The sequence below is a fragment of the Dipodomys spectabilis genome, unplaced genomic scaffold (assembly GCF_019054845.1).
Source record: "Dipodomys spectabilis isolate Male_0828 unplaced genomic scaffold, ASM1905484v1 ptg000159l, whole genome shotgun sequence".
In the NCBI taxonomy this organism is placed as follows: Eukaryota; Metazoa; Chordata; class Mammalia; order Rodentia; family Heteromyidae; genus Dipodomys; species Dipodomys spectabilis.
The window spans coordinates 3573406-3593694 of NW_024870836.1; the positions used below are offsets into that span (position 1 = coordinate 3573406).

Below are 20289 nucleotides of genomic sequence, written 5' to 3' on the forward strand. Positions count from 1 at the left end.
TGTTCTTCAGATGTAAGAAATGAAAAACTGGAGCTGGGAAGTTGGGTCAGTGGTAGAGCACTTGGCTTGCTTGCTTGAGGCCCTTGGTTCAATTCCTCAGCATCACATAAGAAAAAAGCCGGAAGTGACGCTGTGGCTCAAGTGGTAGAGCACTAGCATTGAGCTGAAGAGCTGAGGGACAGCGCCCAAGCACAGAGTTCAGGCCCCACGAGCGGACCCCCCCCAAAAAGAAAAAGAATTGAAAAACTGTTATTAAAAAATTGATGACAAAAATACAAGTCTAACAATGCACGTAATTAATTGAATTAAAAGTTAGTTTGACATCAGTGTGTTAAATCTACACCTTAGAAAGGCCTTTACATTGCATAACTTTTACAAAACTTTTGAAATTAGATAACATTGTCATTTTATCCCAGAGAAATAGTATAAGGACCTAGGGAAAAAGGAATCTTAAACTGTTTCTATATGGAATGCAATCTGAAAGGACACATTTATTAATGAACCTATGTATTATAAAACAATGTAGAATTCAAAGTATTATATTGAGGTGAGAATGAAATAGATTATGGACATTATACAAACAGAATACAGAATATTTTAAAATATATTTTTTCATACCAGCACCAGAAATATCTTTAATTTCTGTATTACTCTTTTCAACAGATAAGTTTAAATTATTTCTGATTAGAAAGTCACAAACTCTGCAGAAATCATTATAGAGATATAGAAACAACTCTTGAATACATTCTGACATCAAAGTCAAGCAATTCACTTGGAAGAATACCATGGAATTCATGAATTTTTAAAGTAAGATATTGTTGTTGGTTTGTATTGTGAAAATATTTTGTATGGACACAAAGATGGACTGACATTTTTGAAATTTAAGAAACATAACCAAACCATTTTTGACTTAGAAGAACAATTTGTACAGCCTTCCACAACTTCAAAGAGGTAGTGATACGTAATTATCCTTTTGTCAATATCAAATGCAGTTTCTTCCAAATTTTTCTTCAGACCTGGGTTGATATAGTGGATCAACAGAAGGAGATCCAGCGTATCTTTGGTATTTCTATTCCCAGCAGCAAGATGCAAGGGGGTCAAGAGAACTTTAGTTTCGGCATTGGTATCTGCATCATGATGAAGTAAAAAAGAAGCCACTCTGGTATTATTCCACATATAAGTACTGTGCAGGGGTGTCCTGCCATTCACAGTTATTGCATGAATATCTGCCTTGAGACACCTACTCATGGTCAATGTCTACATGTCCACTGTAGGCTTCCCGATAAAGAGGGGTATACTCATCGTCATCCTTCGTATTCACATGAGTGGCCTTTTTGGAAAGTAATCTCCACACTGTAGTAAGCCGATTATTTTCGGCAGCCCAAAGAAGAAATTTGCTTGGATACTTCTCCATTTTTTCTTGCAAATGATAAAGTTCCTCACTTTTTCATCTTGTTCCTTGTCTTCATCAGAATTGCCTAATCAGAGACTTTGAGTACCAGTGGGAATGAGGTGTCCATGTATTTCCCCAATAGTTCACGTTGGTTGAACTGGTCAGAAAAATCCAGAGAATTTTCTGCATCTGTTTTTTTCACCATGATTTATTTTCTCTGTTTCCATTTTTACTATTCTAAATTATTCTAGCTGGAGAGTAGGGAATTGATGGAGAGCAGAGGAAAGATTTTCCTCAGTATTCAAAAGTACAGACTCAAAATGAGGGCCAGTGGTGTCTTCATGTGCAGGTTATTCTAGGAATGAGAAAATAGGAAATAATGCCTTCTATGTAAATGATTTGGGAAATGGCAGAGCAGAAATTGAAATGATGCAACCAAAAATATAAAAGCAAAATAAATTAGGATAATTATGGAACAGTCATATTATCTATGAGAAGCATGAAGGGGAGAGAGGAAGAGAAAGACAGATGTGCAATGACCTACCTGGCCACAAAATCCATCCCTCTTATCAATTTATAAAGCAAATAATTTTATTTTTAAAAAAAGATGGAAATGGAATTTATGTATTTACTTGAAAATAGTAAATATATTTTTAGTAGCCTACATGAAGAGGCATAGCTTTGACCAAATTACAGACAAAAATCCAAATCCTTGATAATTCTAGTAACAGATCTGACTGAAATCATTTGAATTACACTTTTCCTATACAATGAAGGAATAGGTCCAGGTTAGGAAAACAACTAGAGAAGGCAGGCCAATTGTATCTGTGACAAAACTTTGTGGAAAATGGTATTGAACATTACTTACTGGTGATCCATTTACGCTGGAAGTGTGATTCTGAACTATTATTGTTGTTGATTCTGAACTATTGCTTTAATCATTATATTCTCCAAGAAGAAAAGGTGAGATTTAATTGATAGCAAATACTACTAATGCACTTTGACTTCTCATTAAGCACCTTCAATCATCAAAATCACCCGAAGACAGTAGACAGGCCTATTTTTTTAGATGAAAACAAGTGTCTTTTAAAAAAAAAAAGAAGAAATTTAAGTATTCCTACAAAGGACTCCTATTTTACTACAGCATTATACATTTTTTCTAATGATGGATAACGATAAATAATGGATTGAGTAGAAAGCACTTAAAGCTCATATGTTCAATAGTGAGTTCTCTTATATTATATCATGATATTTTTTCTTTATGGTCTTAAGAAGAAATTTCCTAGCTTAAATTTCTGACAGGACAATGTCATCACTGTACATCTTGCTTCTATATTCTCAGTTTTAAATTACTATCTAAGTATGTGCATTAGATAATTATAGAGGAAAATGTAGAAACCACACTGGTGGCTCATGTCTTTAATCCTAGCTAATCAGAAAGATGAAATCTGAGGATTGTGGTTTAAAACCAAACCAAGTAAAGAAAAAGTCCTTAGATTCTGATTTGAAAGTAACCAGCAAAAGCTAGAAATGGAGCTGTGGTACAAGCAGTAAAATGCTAGCCTTGAAGAAACTAAAACAAAAAAACCAACAAATTGTGGGACAGAGCCAGGCCCTGAGTTCAAGTCTTAGTATTAGCACCAAACAAATGAATTAATGAATTAATTAAAATAAACTAAGTGGTCACATGTGGCGAGGCAAGTAAAATGTAACACCCGTGGTGACGGGATTGTGTACTATTTTGTATTGAGGTAAATTATCATTGGTCCTAATCACTAATATTTAAGTTGAACCTTTTTTTACTAAACCCTGAATTTAGCATGCATGTATATGTGTGTGTACATGTGCCCACATGTGTGTATGTGTATATGTGTGCGTTTGCTATTGCAATATTGCTTGCCAATGTGGACAGGATGAGGCTGAAAAGAGCTAACTGTGTTGCAATGTTCTATTTATCAGTATTCTCTCATGTCATTTCAGTGGAACCACCCTTCAATAACATCATCATAATCGAGGCATTTACAACAATAAGTTAGATAAAAGAGATCACTTTCAGCTCTTATTGTATGTTAGGGAAGAAGATACAAACATAATTAGGTACTAAGTTATCACTGTAAGATGACTGTCAGTACAAAATATGTATTTGACCTCTTAAATTGGTTATACTTTTAACGTATACTCATGGAGTGAGTTTGACCGACTTGACCAAACAGGTATTTCTCTGTGTTTATTCCTGTGAAACACCAAGTGGATAAACTCTTTCCGGATTTCTGTTGAAAACAACTCTCTTTGTAAGATCGTATCTATTCTTTTCTTTTTTTTTTATTTTGAAAATACTGTACATAAGAGTTACAATTTCATGGGCAAGATAATGAGTACATTTCTTATCAAGCATTGTAGCCTCCTAATTTGTTTTCCCTTCCCATCACTTCCCACCCTCCCCCTGCTCCCCCACAATCCTCCCCCCCCACTCACGAAAGTTGTAAAGTTCGTTTTCGACCTAACGACTTGTACATCTCATTGTTGCAATGGGTCCACCTGTACCCCTATTTAAACCATTTGTTTTTCCCTATCCCCTCCACAAATTATACTGACATCAAATTCAGTGAAGGCAGGGATTATACTGTGCGGGAGGGACATACAAAGCAACAAAGAAATTATCTTATAAATGTGTTAGAAACAATCGCATGAAAGAAAAAAAAAACCTTTGAATACATATCTTAGGGTTCATTTCCCTAACATCACCTTATCTGACCTTTTGTGCTTGACTCAGACATATACTAGATATTGCAAATAAGGGAAACCATGGGACCTATGTTTCTTTGGGCCTGGCTTACTTCACCTAATATAATTTTTTTCCAAGCCTTTCCATTTCCTATCAAATGGGGCAATCTGTAAACTTGTTCAACCACTTTGGAAAGTAGTATGGAGGATCCTCAAAAGACTCTACATAGAGCTCCCCTATGACGCAGCAATTCCACTTTTTGAATTTACCCAAATGTTTACAAACAAGACCACACTAAAGCTACCAGCACGAATATGTTTATTGCAACATTATTTACTATAGCTAAGATATGGAACCAACCCAGATGCCCCTCAGTAGATGAATGGATCAAGAAAATGTGGTATATATACACAATGGAATTCTATGCCTCCATCAGATCATATCTATTCTCACTAAGATAATGAACCCTGTTTTTTATTAGGTTTGAATATCCCATCATTTTGACTGAAAATCACTATTGTGGATATGCTTATTAGATATACATTTCAAAAACAAAAAAAAGCATGTGTCACCTCCAGATTGTAGATGCATTTGAAGTTGTTTTGTAAATGCAAAGGGGTCTTCACTAACTGCCTTTTGTGGGAGTAACTTTCATAACTTTAACAAATAATGTTTTCAAATATCTTTTCCAGTATAAATAACATCCCAGAGAGAGTCTTGCAATTTCTCAAAACTCTTTGAATATTTTAGTATTATTTCAGTTCATTGACTATAGAGCTACAGACATTTCTGAAATAAATATTGTTAAAATCTGAAAATGTAAGTGGGTATATAGACTTTTTTATGCATCTTTTTATGAAAACCCAGTTTTTCTGAAACTAAATGAAACAGAATATAAGAACGTAATTTAATTAGGTAAGCTAATTATTAGTGTAGCTTTGTTTTCTATTAATACAGTAATTTGAATGTAGGTGATGTAGTTAAATTATTTCCTTTGTGTCACTGTGCTTCAGTTATTTTTAGAATTTTTCTAGTTGTAAGAGTGAATTTGTAGTATAAATAAAGGTCTTTAAAATGATTAGGATTAATCTTGTGTTTTGTGTCTTACTCCCAAGAAAATACGTTATTTTCAAGTGTGAATAGTTTGTCAATATCATTCTCATTATCATAAGGAATTTAAAAAATGTATTATTATTGTTGTCTTTTTAAACCAATTGTATTCACAAGTTAATTCATGCTTAGGTCTTGGTGTCTATGATTTTTAACCTCTCCTTCCTTACACTAATGATAGGTCAGATTGTATTTTTGAGTATATGAAAGGTAAAATATTTATCTGGGTCAAATGTGATTTTTATATCAGTCTTGCTTTAACAGCATGTTAAAGTAGTACCTTTCTCTCAAAATGTTGGGTATAAAAAGCAATCAAAATACTTCTAATGGTAACCAACTTAGGTGAGGTACAATGTGGAAATGATTGGTCCATAAGAGCTGCAGTGTGTTTCCATCAGGAATTGGGAAGGTCATTCTTTCAGTAAGACTGGTAAACAGATGGGGTAGAATATGATTTCTACTATTTTGAGCTAGCTGGATGCATTGGATCATTATCACCATCCTGCACTATCTACAGGCTAAGATTGGAAGGATTGCAGAATCCAGACCAGCCACGGGAGGAAGCTAGACGAGTTGGTGTGCAATTCTGATGCCATTGAAGATGGGAAGGCTTAAACGACAGATCAGGTGCATGTTCTTGTGGAAAGAGAACCCCTATCCTAAAATTAACCACTGATATGACACCAGCAAGAAAAATATCCCAAGTTGAAATCCTCATAATTTTCCACAACCAAAATAAGTATATACATTTACATCCAAAAACTTAGTACAATCTGTACTTTGCACTAATATCAGCTTTATCTAATTATCATATGATGTGACAGAATAGTTTCTTTATTAAACGTAAGATATATTTGAAAAACCTAGAAAATTCTTTCTCACTTATTAAGTGCAATCGAATGTCAAATTGCCTCATTTCTTACATATTTGATGACCACTATAAATTCATGTTATGATTATTTTTAATAGTAATATATATATTTATTACTTTATTTGTATCAGTTTTTAAACTTTTTGCTTCTCTGCTGAAGCTAAAATATATTCAACATCAAAGTATACTCCTTGAGGTCTTAGGGCAGTTTTTTACAAAGTTTTTAACAATGGCTTCTAAGAATTCTTAATTGCTATATTATTTGGTTTATTATTAATTTCAATTTCATTTTATTTTAAAGGTAATGTACAGAGGAGTTATAGTTACATAAATAAGGTAATGAGTACATTTCTTATGGAAGGAACATTTTTATCTATTCCATTGATTTTTTTGTACACTCAAACTAAGAACTACTGATGCTTTTACTGTTGCTATTGATCAATGGGTACTTTTATACCCATGTTAATTTATATTTTCATGATTTTTACACATGTAAATAATTCAGACATGTATATTTTCTTTTAAAATATTTAACATGTGAATATTTAAAAATTATTTTCATAATTTTTATTTGGTTTTGAACTTAAATAAATTTATTTTCTTCTAGTTATATACATAATTTTCCAGGTAGCAAATATTCACTGTATTTTCAAGAAGCACATACTTTACTACGAAAGGCTTCATTGTCTGGTCACATTTTGAAAATATTTGTACTTGAATTAAAAAAAAGAATATTTGAGCTGGGCATAATGATTTCTGGCTTCCATTTTCTAGCTGTGCTGGGAAGTGTAAATAGGGTTTGTAATTTGAGAGAGCCTGAGAAACTATGAGACTTTATGAAAATATCCAGAGTGAAATGATTAGATAATACCCATCCCTAGCAAGATATAAAGCACCTGATTATTATATTCTAAATCTCGATTTAAAACACCAGTAACATCAATCTTTTGTCAAAATAAAAGGATACGTGTTTCAAAATGTTCATTATTTAAAATTTATTTGCAAATGTTCTCATGTCTTCTATTTCTTAATTCTCAGTTTACTTAATCTATAAGAATCCAAGTATATTGTGACTATTTTATTTCTACTAAACTTTTAAAAAGTATGAGCCATATTATGATTTCATATATTAACATACTTTTACTATTTGTGATATGTTCCTGTTTAATACGATAATATCAATATTACAAATGTGTGTATGTGGTGTGTGTGTATGTCTTTTTGTGTTTATGTGTTTTTGTGTGTGTGTGTGTGTGCTTTGTTTGTACTTTGTAATGCTTAGGAGATCACACAATTTTTTCACATGTGCTAGGCCAATGGTTTACCACTGAACTATACTGTATAGTGAGAATCCAAATAGTGTTTTAAATTATGACTTTTAAACTTTCATTTCTAGTGTACTTTTTCAAAATTATATATGATAAAATGTGGTGCATATTCTATCCACATTAGCAATTTTTATTGTTATTTAGAATATTTACACTGCCTTTCCACTTCCAATCTCTTGTGTTTGTTATTGACAAAGGTTATACTTTGCTTCTTTTCTCTCTTTGTTCTTTTTCCTTTTAGAGTTTACCTATTCTTTCTCTTAATTCTTTGGAAATTATCATATTTCTATTACAATTTCTTTACAGGTCTATACAGTGCATTATTTCCTATTTTATTTTTTCCCATTGTCTCTGACTTTCAGTCTAAACTATTAGGTGGATTAAAAAGAAACTTCATTCAGGACAGTTTATTTTTCTCCTTCTCTTCTCTTAAGACTTTCTGATGTTTGAAACACAATACCAATGACATACAGCTCCTATGTGGTCCATCATTCTTTCCCCTCTCACTCACCTCTGCTGTGCAGCTCAAGTTATCATTAAACTTTATTATGCTACAACGTTATCTAAATCTTCACTCATTCCTAAATTAATTTTAGTTGTTACAATAATTCTCTAAAAACATTTTTCTATATATGATATCTGGGATCTTGTGTTTTCACAAGGTGCAAAATATGAGTGATTATCAAACATCTAGATATCTCTGTAGAATATTGGTCCACCTGCTCAATAAACTCGAATGTAAATTCAAGGAATGCAGGTCAGTCAGAAAAATCTTGTAAAATGGTGTAATGAGACTTCATACTAACTTTGAATCTAATGACAATGTTTAGTAGTAATGACAACATATTTCTACTATAAGAACAGATGTATAGAGAATGTAACAGATTTGTCAAAAATAAATTCTTAGTTTTATGGTCAATAGATTTTGAAAAGTATGTCATGACATTATGAAATAAAAATAGAATCTTAAATGGATTTATTGACACTATAGCCTCTCTAGATTTAAAGAATGATCTTAGACTATTAACTCAAAGCTTTGTTTTGTTTTATTTTATTTTTTGTCGGTCATGGGGCTGGAACTCTGGCCTTAGGCGCTAAACTACAGCGTTTAAAACAAATATGTCATTTCTGTTTATTTTGAGGCTTTTTTTTTCTGTTTATTTTGAGTTTATACAGAGATAACTCAATCAAAAAGGCGCTTTCAGTTCAAGGGAGTGCCCTACTGCTTAAGCCACAGCACCACTTCTGATTTTCTAGTGGTTTATTGGAGATAAGAGTCTCATGGACTTTCCTGCCTGGGCTGGCATTAAACTGTGATCCTCAGATCTCAGCTGCGTGAGTAGCTAGGATTACAGAGGTGAGCCACAAGCACCCGGCCTACATCAACCTTATACAAAAATTTGATATAAAAATTATTATCAAACTAAATGTGATAGGTAAAAACCAATAAAACATAAATGTAAAAATAATGACATTGGATTAGTAAAGGAGGAGAAGAAGTACACCAAATGCAAGATGCTGTCCACACATATATGTAAATATAAATCCTGTGTTTAAATAATGAATTTATGACTATCGTGGCCCACTCTGGGGATCAATGTCAGATCCTGGGAATGGCCTAACTCCTTAGTTGCTCACAGACTGGTGAATTCACCTTGAACTATTTACCAATTAGTCTCCTTCCATTTGGAGGTGGCAGGACCAGGATTCCAACTGTGGCCTCCAGCTCCCACCACTTCAAACTGATGATAGGGAACTCACCAGTCTGTCCAAGAACATCAGCAAGACCTATGATTAACCAGGCATAAGTGGCTCTCACCAGGCCTCCTTGGTACTTACAAGGCTGTGATAGGAGGGTCATGGTCAAAATCACCCTAGGCAGGAAAGTCCTTGAGACCCCTGTCCAACTTGTGCCAACAAAGCCAGAAGTAGAGCTCTGTGGCTCCAGTGGTAGAGAGCTAGCCACACAGGCCCGTACTCCACGACCCTATATCCCCTCTCCTCCCAACCACTGGGACCCGTGCCTCCTCCATGCCCCATGGTCTGGCCCCGGCCCTTCCACAAATGCACCCCAGGGATGGGAGTGGGTGTTGGCCCGAAGATTCCACCCCCATATTTAGCACCCAGTGTCCCAGGAAATGGGGAGATGCAGGGTTGGGTGAGGAATAGGCACAGCAGAGCCCCTGGCCTGGAGTAGTGGGTGCCACACAGTGGCGTATCCGCACCCTTCCTCTCCCTGGTGGGAACATGGTATCTTTAGTCAGAGGTGGGGTGCAGAATGTTCACACCTACCTTCAGGGGTTTTTTCCTTATTACACGGGTGGAGGGTGTTGGATGCAGAAGATAGACCCCCCCATGCTGTGTGAGCCTTCGTCTTCTGTGCTGGGTCACCCTTTCACTTGAAGAGGGTCCCAGAAAAGCCCAGTAGGGAGGTGAGGGTGCTGGTGGTCAGAATTCATGGGGAATATCTGGGAGGAACACTCCCCACACACACGCACATACACCCGGCCTGTCCCGCCCTCCTCAGCTGTCAACAGTTCTCATAGGGTGATCATATTTCCCAGCTCTGCCAGCTCTGGCTGATGCTCCCTGTCCATCTGGTCTCCAACAACTCCGGAGAGACACTGCTCTGAGTCTGTGTGTGTGTGTGTGTGTGAGAGAGAGAGAGAGAGAGAGAGAGAGAGAGAGAGAGAGGAAGAGGGAGAGGGAGAGAGAGAGAGGCAGAACGAGACAGAGAGAGACACAGAGAGAGAGACACAGAGAGACAGAGAGACAGAGACAGAGAGAAAGACAGAGAGATCACCTTTCTCCTTGTACAGCCCGACTGTGATCAGGTGAGTGATCAGTTAGCAATTGCAGGTGCTGCATGGAACTCGGGCTGGCTATGAGCCATGATCCTCATGCCTCAGCTTCCTGTGTAGTTAGGAGTATAGGCCTGAGCCACTGGCACCTGCTTAAGTTTAATTCTGACCTTCTTTCTTTCTTTCTCTCTCTCTCTCTCACAGGAACTGATTTGAATGGGTGCTGGAGGAGATGGCCCAGAGTCCTCATGTGGCTAGAACCAAGGTGGCCCTCTCATTCTAGATGTGGGCTGAGGGTCAGGTGCTGTTTCACTTAGTCTGTTGTACCAGCTCCATGAGGTAAGCCCCTCTGTGCCTTGGCTAGACCGTGACAGTTATTCATTGTCCATCTAGCCTTACTGGACTTAGTATTGCATTACATGTACTTTTCTAGCAAAATTTTCTGGCCAATGTTATGATACATAGTTACCGAATGAAAATGTAATGCCATCTTAAGAAAGTCCTTTAGGGCTCTGGGAAAGTGGCTTCATGGTACGGTGATTGCCTAGCATGCATGAAACCCTGAGATCAATGCCTCAGTACCACATAAACAGAAAAAGAAACCATGAAAATGGTGCTGTGCCTCAAGTGGTACAGTGTTAGCCTTGAGAAAAAAAAAAAAAAGCTGAGGAATTATTCTCTAGCCCTGAGTTTAAGCCCCAGGACTGGCAAAACAACAATAACAACATCAACAGCAACAACAAACATTTAGTTTGTAAATGCAAAATAAATAACCCATACTTGGAATATATAATTGCTCCTTCCATAATAATACCTAACAATAATCCTTAATTCATGTACTTTACCTACATTAGGATAGTGTGTTGAAAAAAAATGCTTTGTTCATTAGGTCATGGAAATTAATGCCAAGAATGTGCTTAGATGTCAGATGAAGATTAATTCTGGAAATTCAAAGATTCCAGGCTTTTGAGTGGTCACTGCTAATCACAATGAGAAGGGTAGTCTAAGTGAGATTTGGAAACCTTTTTGGCCAGTCTTGGCACCAAAAGGCAGAGGCTAGTTAACGGTTGTGACAGAACGGAAGGAATAACTACAGAAGAAAAGTATAAGTGATAGTATCTAAGTTATAGCAGAAAGCGTTCTAGAGAGCCATTTTTGGTTATTGAAGAACTCGTTATCAACTAGTCTTATTCCTCATTGCCTTTAGCATTCTAAATCTCTTAAGCTAGTTCTTAACCTTTGTTTGATAACTGTATCTCTTTCTATGCTGTTCTTTCATACCTGATCTCCTTTGCTTTCTAATAATCTGTCTTTCTCTTTCCCTATGAACATTTCCTGATACTAAATACTCCTTCACAGATGGAAGAGGATGCTAATGCAAGGGTCCCATAGCTCATAAGTCATTAATATAACAAAATGGAAAAAGAATATATTTATTGCTACCTCAATTATTCTGAAAAGTTGCAATGCCATATAATTTGAGTCCGATTTCCATTCTTTGTCTAGGTAGTGTCATTAAGTGAACATAAATGCAAATATGAACTGGGTGTTGGTGGCTCATGCCTGTAATTCTAGCTACTCAGCAGGTTGAGACCAGAGGATTGTGGTTCAAATCCAGTCTGTTCAGGAAAGTCCATGAGACACTGATATTCAATTAACCACCAGAAACCAGGAAATAGTGCTGTAGCTAAAGTGGTAGAGTTCTCAATTTGACCTGAAGAGCTGAGGGACAGCACCCAGGGTCAGAGTTCAAGGCCCACAACCAACAAAAAAGTGCAAATATGACTGTAAGTTTCCCCAAAAGTAATGATGGCATCAATACTAATCTTCCCAAGCAGAGAAAAAATTCCAAAATGATTCAGTGCACCTATTTTTGCTGAGTTTTTTAATTTATATATTCTTTGTTGGACATATTCTCTTCTTTAAAAATTGACAAATATTAGCTTTATAATAAATTTCATCTTTTATTTCTTGGTTCAAGAGAGAAGTCCATACAGTTGAGGTCACTTGGATATCTTGCTATCTTAGTTCAAAGCCAACCCAGACAGAAGAGTCTTTCAAACTCTTATCTATAATGAAACACCAAAAAAATCCAGAAGTGAAGTTTTGGTTCAAACAGTAGAGTACTAACCTTGGAAGCAGGTGGGCAGGAAAGACAACTAATCAGCGACAGGGTCCAGCCTCTGAGTTCAAGCCCCAGAACCAGCACAAACTAAACAAACAAGCAAATAAAACAAACCCCAGGTATTTCTTTGGGACCCTACTTAAAGTTGTACTGGTCTAAGAAGAGTCTGTTTTTGCTGATGATACTCACTGGATCCTGCTTTTTTGGAATCCTTTTTGCTCCAGGGAACTCAGGACCAGACTAAAGGAATTGATAACTGAATCCTACAACAAGAGAATCAGCTCAGGAGTGAAACATCTTTCCATAAGACACTTTAAAACCTCCATATCTTTGTTTCTTTGCAGTAGAACACTATTAAAACAACGTTATTTCCATTTTTTCTATGCTGGCCTTCAAATGGCACATTGTTTCCTTTTGTAATACTCTCAAATAGAACTTTACACACAAGTTTTATATGAGTAAAGAACACACTCAAAACAGTCAATATCCTTCAAGCCTTGTATTCTTTTCTTGTGCAGTAAAAAGGAAAGGAAAAGTTAAATTGAACTTTGTCATTCCTTTATGTTCAATTCCTCTCCTAGGATCAGTTTCCACATCCATTAACAATTACTTTCACTTACTTCCAGTTACAATCTATGGTAATGGGTTCTTGATCATGTTTCTTCCATACTATCTTCATAAACTGTCAAGTGTGGCTCAGGACTGGAGTATCCAGTTCAGACAAATACAACTTGAAGAAAAAAGATAATGTTTTCAGCAGATGTAGGTGATTTATAATATTAGACAATCTACTTAAATCTGTTGAAAATTCTCCAAACTGCCCTCTTTTAAAAGCTTTGTTTGCTTTCCCCAGGGCTGCCCTTCATTAACTGTTTTAAATTTTGAAGGGTCATATTCATACTCTCTAGAGATTGATGTTTGGTTTTGATTTTCGTGTGTTTCTGTTTTGTGCTTTTTTTGTTTTTTTCACTGTATTTCAAAAGGTTGTGCAAGTGTGTTACAATTAAATATATCCATCTAATTTTCCAATGTTCCTGGATGAGAGTCACTCCTTCTATCATTCTCAACCAACCCCTTCTCCAAGATTTATTTGATTTAACACTTCCTTTATCACATGTGTACATTGAGTATTCTAGCTGTATTTGCCCCTTGTCCCATTTTTCTTTTTTTATTGTGAAAATACTGTACAGAAGAGTTACAATTAGATGGGCAAGATAATGAGTACATTCCTTATCAAGCATTGTAGCCTCCTCCTTTGTTTCCCCTTCTTATCCCTTCCTATCCTCCCGCCACCCTCCCCAGTCTTCCTCCGCGCCTCACCAAAGCTGCAATGTTTGTTTTTAACATAAGCACTTGTACATCTCCCTTGTTCCATTTTTCATTAATTCTATGTCTTTACTGTTATTCCTCTCTGGTTTCAAATTTCTGATAGTCATTCTGTTAAAATGTCTGTTGATACTTTAAAAGGTTTATATACATTCCGTGGTATTTCAATGCTACATATACATGAACTGATGTCAGCTTTTATTTCCACAATTCATTCATCTGCAATAACAATTTGCAAGACTGGAGACATGAAACACCTAGATATGATTTTATTCTCATCCATTTAGAAGATTCACCTTTAGTCAACAAGAAAGTTTAAAAATGGCTTAGAATGTATTCCTAACTACAAATTTTTATAAATGGCTTTGTACTATAGTGTGTGATTATTTTACTTTACATTGGATAATACTTTATTCTACCTATGAGTTTTGGAAAAAGAAAAAGAAAACTAAAATTTACTACTATAGAGAAATGTGATAGAAATAGAAAACAGATTTTGTTTGTCACATCTCTGAAGAGTACCCATATTCAAGACTTAAAGTCATATTTCTTACTATGTTAGGCAGATAGGGAAAACATAAAACAAAATATGATAAGGCAATTATTTGTGACTTTTTAAAATGTACCTTACTAAGTAATGAAATTTACTTTATTAGTTAACGTTTGGGTTTGGAATATGGGAGGATGATCTATTTAACACAATTCTGGAAGGCACATACTGAACAACACAAATGCTGTGTGGTACTATTTCTACACTTTAATGAATGGTTGAACCTGTTTGACATTAGTGCTGTGTAAATAAATCAATTCTATTTAACTTGCTCTCTACACTTGAAAAATTTGTAATGTCACTAATTATCATCTGCTTGTAAAATGTTATTTTGGCGAATGTGATTTTTAAAAGTTTATTTGAAAAGAAATACATTTTCAAATTAAATGTAGGTTAACATTGGTTTGAGAGTGACATTTTTATACCATAGAACCAAGTTGTACTGAAGTGCCAGTGTTTTGAAGCACTAAGGAGCTTTTCAATTAATGTTTTTCTGAAATACATTTGACCTCTAATCAAGCTTTCTGAAACTTGGTAGAACAATTATAGATCTACCCTTCCAGAAACTATTTTTTAACCAATTTATGCTGGACTGAAATCTTTCATTAATCATTAGAGGAGAGGTATTAAAAATAATCTTATAACACTTTATGATCTTGTTCACTCATATGGGCTGGTCATATGTAAATTGAAAGTTTGAATTACAGTACATTCTTTCAGATTTGTATCTCATCCTTCATTTTAAGTTGCCTTGCATTTCACAATTGCTTACTGCTAATTGCTGCATATCAAGAAATTGGGGCCCTGAAAAAAAGGAAATGAGAAATTGAGATGGGTCTTCAATTACTTTCTGTTGGCATGTTGCATGAGCAGCAGAGTAAAATCCCTTATAGATTAGAGGAAACATTGTTTTTTACCATGTGAATTCAGAAGACCAAGAATACTTAGAAAGTATCACAAGTTTATACTGAAGACATTGCATTGATAATTTTTATATTCTAATATATTTTCTAAACCTAATTATTCATATTCCAATTCTATTTATTGGAATAAATAAATATCAATTTATTTGTCAAATTATCAACAAACGCTAATAAGTTTCACTGTGTGAAGTATAAAATCAGCACATATAAATATAAAATAGATAACTAGGTATAATATAATAAAAAAGGAACATGTTTTGCATTGTTCTGTTGTGGTTAAGGTATCAAAGGCAACTATGTTTTAAAGTAGAATTCTATTATCTCTAACTCAGTGTTTGTTACAGTTAGACCTAACGCTTTACCATTTGTAAATTTAAAGCCTGTAAGCAACAGGAAACATGGTGATTAAAACATTACCAATTTGAGGCCTAATAAGGAGGAGAAACATAGGGACTTGTCCTGCAACTCTGAAAATATTTGATGATAGAAAGGCAGTAGTGAAAGTTCCTGCTTGGTTGGAAGGTAGACAGACCATGACATTAGGTAATCATGCATATGAACAATTTATTCTCCTCCTTGACTTTAGCTACTTTTGAAATGGTAGGTATAATAAACAATTATATTTTGGTAAAATACCTTCTAGTCTGAACAGTTCTGTCTGAAATGTTCATGTCTCTATGATCCCTTCCAACTAAGACTTGTTTTATTCAAGTAAGACAGTCTATGCTGTCAGGGTGAGATATTCTGTTTGGTCTGTTCCTACATGGAAAAAGGGTAAAGGGTCAGATAGACATTTGTGCTGTAAGACCTCATTTGGGAAAATTTCAGCTGCAGAAGTTTAGAAGTAGCTCTTAAGCAAGGCTTACTTGGAATCCATTAGCTCCACAAAGCTAACTCAGTTGGATAAATAAGTACTTGAAACAGCCATCACCTTTAGACCTACCTATAAATTCTTGAAAGTACAATCAAATCCCAAATTAAAAAGACTTAAAATAATGATTGACAAAAATATTGCAAATGTGAGCAATTGACTGAACAATATAATTTTTTCCAGTATTCACAGAATTATAGGGAAATAAGATCAATAGCATTGTTAGGAACAATAAGGTTTCTTTGTTACCAATAGGTACCCGATAATATAAGCCTGTATAAAGATTGCATCATTAACTACTTAAATTTAAAGGATATTACATGCTTTAGCAACACGTATACCCAAATTACAATACAGAGATTAACATGGCTCTTGCTCAAGAATGATATGAAAATTTGCGAAGTATTCCATATTTTTCATTCTTCAGATGCAAGAAATGAAAAACAGTTATTAAAAAGTTGATTACAAAATTACAAATGTAACAATAAATGTAATTAGTATAATTAAATGTTAGTTTGACATCAATGTTTAAAATCTTCACCTTAGAAAGGCCTTTACATAGCATAATCTTTACAAATCTTTTGAAATTAGACAACTTTGTCATTTTCTCCCAAAGAAATAAAATAGTATAAGGACGTATATATAAGTATAAGGAAAAAAAGGAATATTAAACTGTTTCTATCTGGAATGCAATCTGAAAGGACACACTAAAGAACCTATATATTATAAAACAATATAGAATTCAGAGTATATCTAGGAAGAATAAAATAGATTATGGACGTTATACAAACATAGAATATAGAATATTTTATACTATACTATTTTCAGACAATGACCAGACATACTTTAGTTTCTGTACTACTCATTTCAACATATAAGTTAAATTATTTCTGATTAAAAAATCACCAACTCTGCAGAAATCATTATAGATGTATATAAAACTCTTGAATACATTTTGACATCAAAGGTAGGAAATTCACTTGGACGAATTCCACAGAATCCATGAATTTTTACAGTAAGATATTGCTGTTGCTGGGCGCCAGTGGCTCACTCCTATAATTCTAGTTACTCAGAAGGCTGAGATCTGAGGATCTCGGTTCAAAGCCAGCCCAAGCAGGAAAGTCCGTGAGACTCTTATCTCCATTAAACCACTAGGAAGCTGGAAGTGGAGCTGTGGTTCAAGTGGTAGAGCACTCTCCTTCAGCTGAAGATGGCAGGGATAGCACCCAGGCCTAGAGTTCAAGCCCCAGAACCAACCAAAAAAAGATTTATTTTATTTAGATTGTGAAAATACTTTGTGTGGACACAAAGGATGGTCTGGCAATTTTGAAATTTAAGAAACTTAACCAAACCATTAGGACTGAGGAGAACAATTTGTACAGCCTTCCACAACTTAAAAGAGGTAGTGATACATACTTATCCTTTGGCAACAAGTGTGTTCTTTTACTCTATATCATGGTATTTTTTGTGTATGGCCTTAAGAAGAAATGTACATTACTAACTTGAATTTCTGACAGGACAATATCATCACTGTACATCTTGCTTTTATAATCTAAGTTTTAAATTATTGTCTGAATATGTTCATTAGATAAACATAAAAGAAAAAATAGAAGCCAAACTAAAGGCTCATGGCTTTAATCCTAGATAATCACAAAGATAAAATCTGAGGATTGAGGTTTGAAACCAGACCAAGAAAAAAAAAGTCCAGGGGCTGCGAAGGTGGCTCAGTGGTAGAGCTGTTGCCGTGCATGCATGAGGCCCTGGGTTAGATTCCCTGGCATCACATAAGAAAAAAGAAAAAAAAAGCCGGAAGTGGCGCTGTGGCTCAAGTTTTAGAGCACTAGCCTTGAGCTGAAGAGCTGAGGGACAGCACACTCCTGAGTTCAGTTCTCACGACCAGACCCCCCCCCCCCAAACAAAAGAAAGAAAAGGAAAGTCCAGTAGATTCTGATTTGAAAGTAACTAGCAAAAGCTAGAAATGGAGTTGTGGTACAAGCAGTAAAATGTTGTCCTTGAGAAACTAAAACAAAAAAATAACAAATTCTGGGAGCCAGGCACTGAGTTCAAGCCCTAGTATTAGCATCAAAAATGGATTAATTAATTAGTTAATTAATTAAATATAAATAAATTATTTGGTCACATGTGGAGAGGCAGGTAAAATGTAACACCCGTGGTGACTGGATTATGTATTGTTTTGTAATTATGCAAGCTATCATGTGTCCTAATCACTAATATTTTTTTGAACTTTTTTTGTACAATAAACCCTGAATTTAGCATTCATGTAATTGTGTGTGTACATGAGCGCACATGTGTGTTTGTGTATATGTATGCGTGTGCTGTTGCAATGTTGCTTGCCAATGTGGACAGTTTGAGGCTGAAAAGAGCTAACTGCGTTGCAATGTTTTCTTTATCAGCGTTCTGTCATTTCATTTCAGTGGTACCATCCTTCTGTACCTTTTATTTGTCAAATAATATCATCATAATCAAACCATTTACAACATTAAATTAGATAAAAGAGACTGCTTTCAACTCTTATTACATGTTAGGTGAGAAGATACAGACATAATTAGTAGTAAGTTATTTCTGTAAGATGATTGTCAGTACAAAATATGAATTTGACCTCTTAAATTGTTTATATATTTAAGATACACTCATGAAGTGAGTTTGACTGACTTGACCAAAAAGTATTACTCTCTGGTTATTCCTGTGAAACACAAGGTGGATAAACTGTTTCCGGATTTCTGTTGAAAATAAGTTACTTAGTAAGATCATACCTATTTTCACTAAGAGATAATCAACCCCATATTACATTTGAATATCCCATCTTATTGACTGAAAATAAGTATTATGGGTATGCTTGTTAGATATTTCTTTCAAAAACAAACAAGCAAAAATCATGTGTCATCTCCAGATTGTGGATGTATTTGAAGTTGATTTGTATATGCAATGGGATCTTCACAAATGGCTCTTTTGTGGGATTAACTATTGCAACCTTAACTAATAAGGCTTTTAAATATCTTTTCCAATATAAATAACGTCCCAGAGAGAGTCTTGCAATTTCTGAAAAGCCTTTGACTGTTTCTGTATTATTTCAGTTCATTGACTGTAGAGCTAAAGACATTTCTAAAATAAATATTGTTAAGATCTGAAAATGGAAGTATATAGGCTTTTTATGCATCATTTTATGAAAACCCAATTTTTATGAATGTAAATGAAATAGAATAAAAGAATGTAAGTGAATTTGCTAAGCTAATTGTTAGTATAACTTTGTTTTCTATTAACACAGTTCTTTGAATGTTGATGATGCAGTTAAATTATTTCCTTTGTGTCTCTGTACTTTAGTTGGTTTTAGAATCTTTATACTTATAAGAGTGAATTGTAGTATAAATAAAGTTCTTTAAAATGATTAGGATTAATCTTGTGTTTTGTGTCCTACTCCCAAGAAAATAAGTAATTTTCAAGTGTTAATAGTTTATCATCATCATTATCATTATCATAAGACATTTTGAAAAAATGCAGTAGTATTGATGTCTTTTTAAACCAATTGTATTCACAAGTTAGCCTTTAATTCATATGTAAGTCTTGGTGTCTATGAGTTTTAACCTCTCATTCCTAACATTAATGATACGTCAGACTGCATTCTGGGGTATATGAAAAGTAAAATATTTATCTGGGTTCAAATGTGATTTTCATATCAGTCTTGCTTTAAGAACATTTTAAAGTAATATATTTCCCTCAAAATGTTGGGTATAAAAAGCAATCAAAATGCTTCTAATGGTAACCAACTTAGGTGAGCTACAATGTGGAAATGATTGGTCCATAAGATCTGCAGTCTATTTCCATCAGGAATTGGACAGGTCATTCTTTTAGTATTACTGTGTTAAACAGAGATGTGGTACGCAGGCAGTGCAGAGTTGAGTCACGGGATAGAATATGATTTCTACTATTTTGAGCGAGAAATCAAGAATGTTATGGTTTAGCAGTTCCTTTCAGCAGGGAGGTATAAATTGATTATGATCATGGAGTTTTCATATTACAGTTACTTATTTTCTTTTCTTTTTTTTTTCTTTTTTTGGTCAGTCGTGGGTCTTGAACTCTGGGCTTGGGCACTGTTCCTGTTCTCTTCCACTCAAGGTGAGTGCTCTACCTCTTGAGCCACAATCCCACTTCCGGCTTACTAGTGGTTTATTAGAGATAAGAGTCCAAAGGAGGAGGCTACAATGCTTGATAAGAAATGTACTCACTATCTTGCCCATGTAATTATAA

At 34.8% G+C, this 20289-nt stretch overlaps 1 pseudogene; it reads left to right on the top strand.

Moving 5' to 3' along the window:
- Positions 1-16343: 16343 nt before the first annotated feature.
- Positions 16344-16440, top strand: LOC122119024 (annotated as a pseudogene).
- Positions 16441-20289: the final 3849 nt, after the last annotated feature.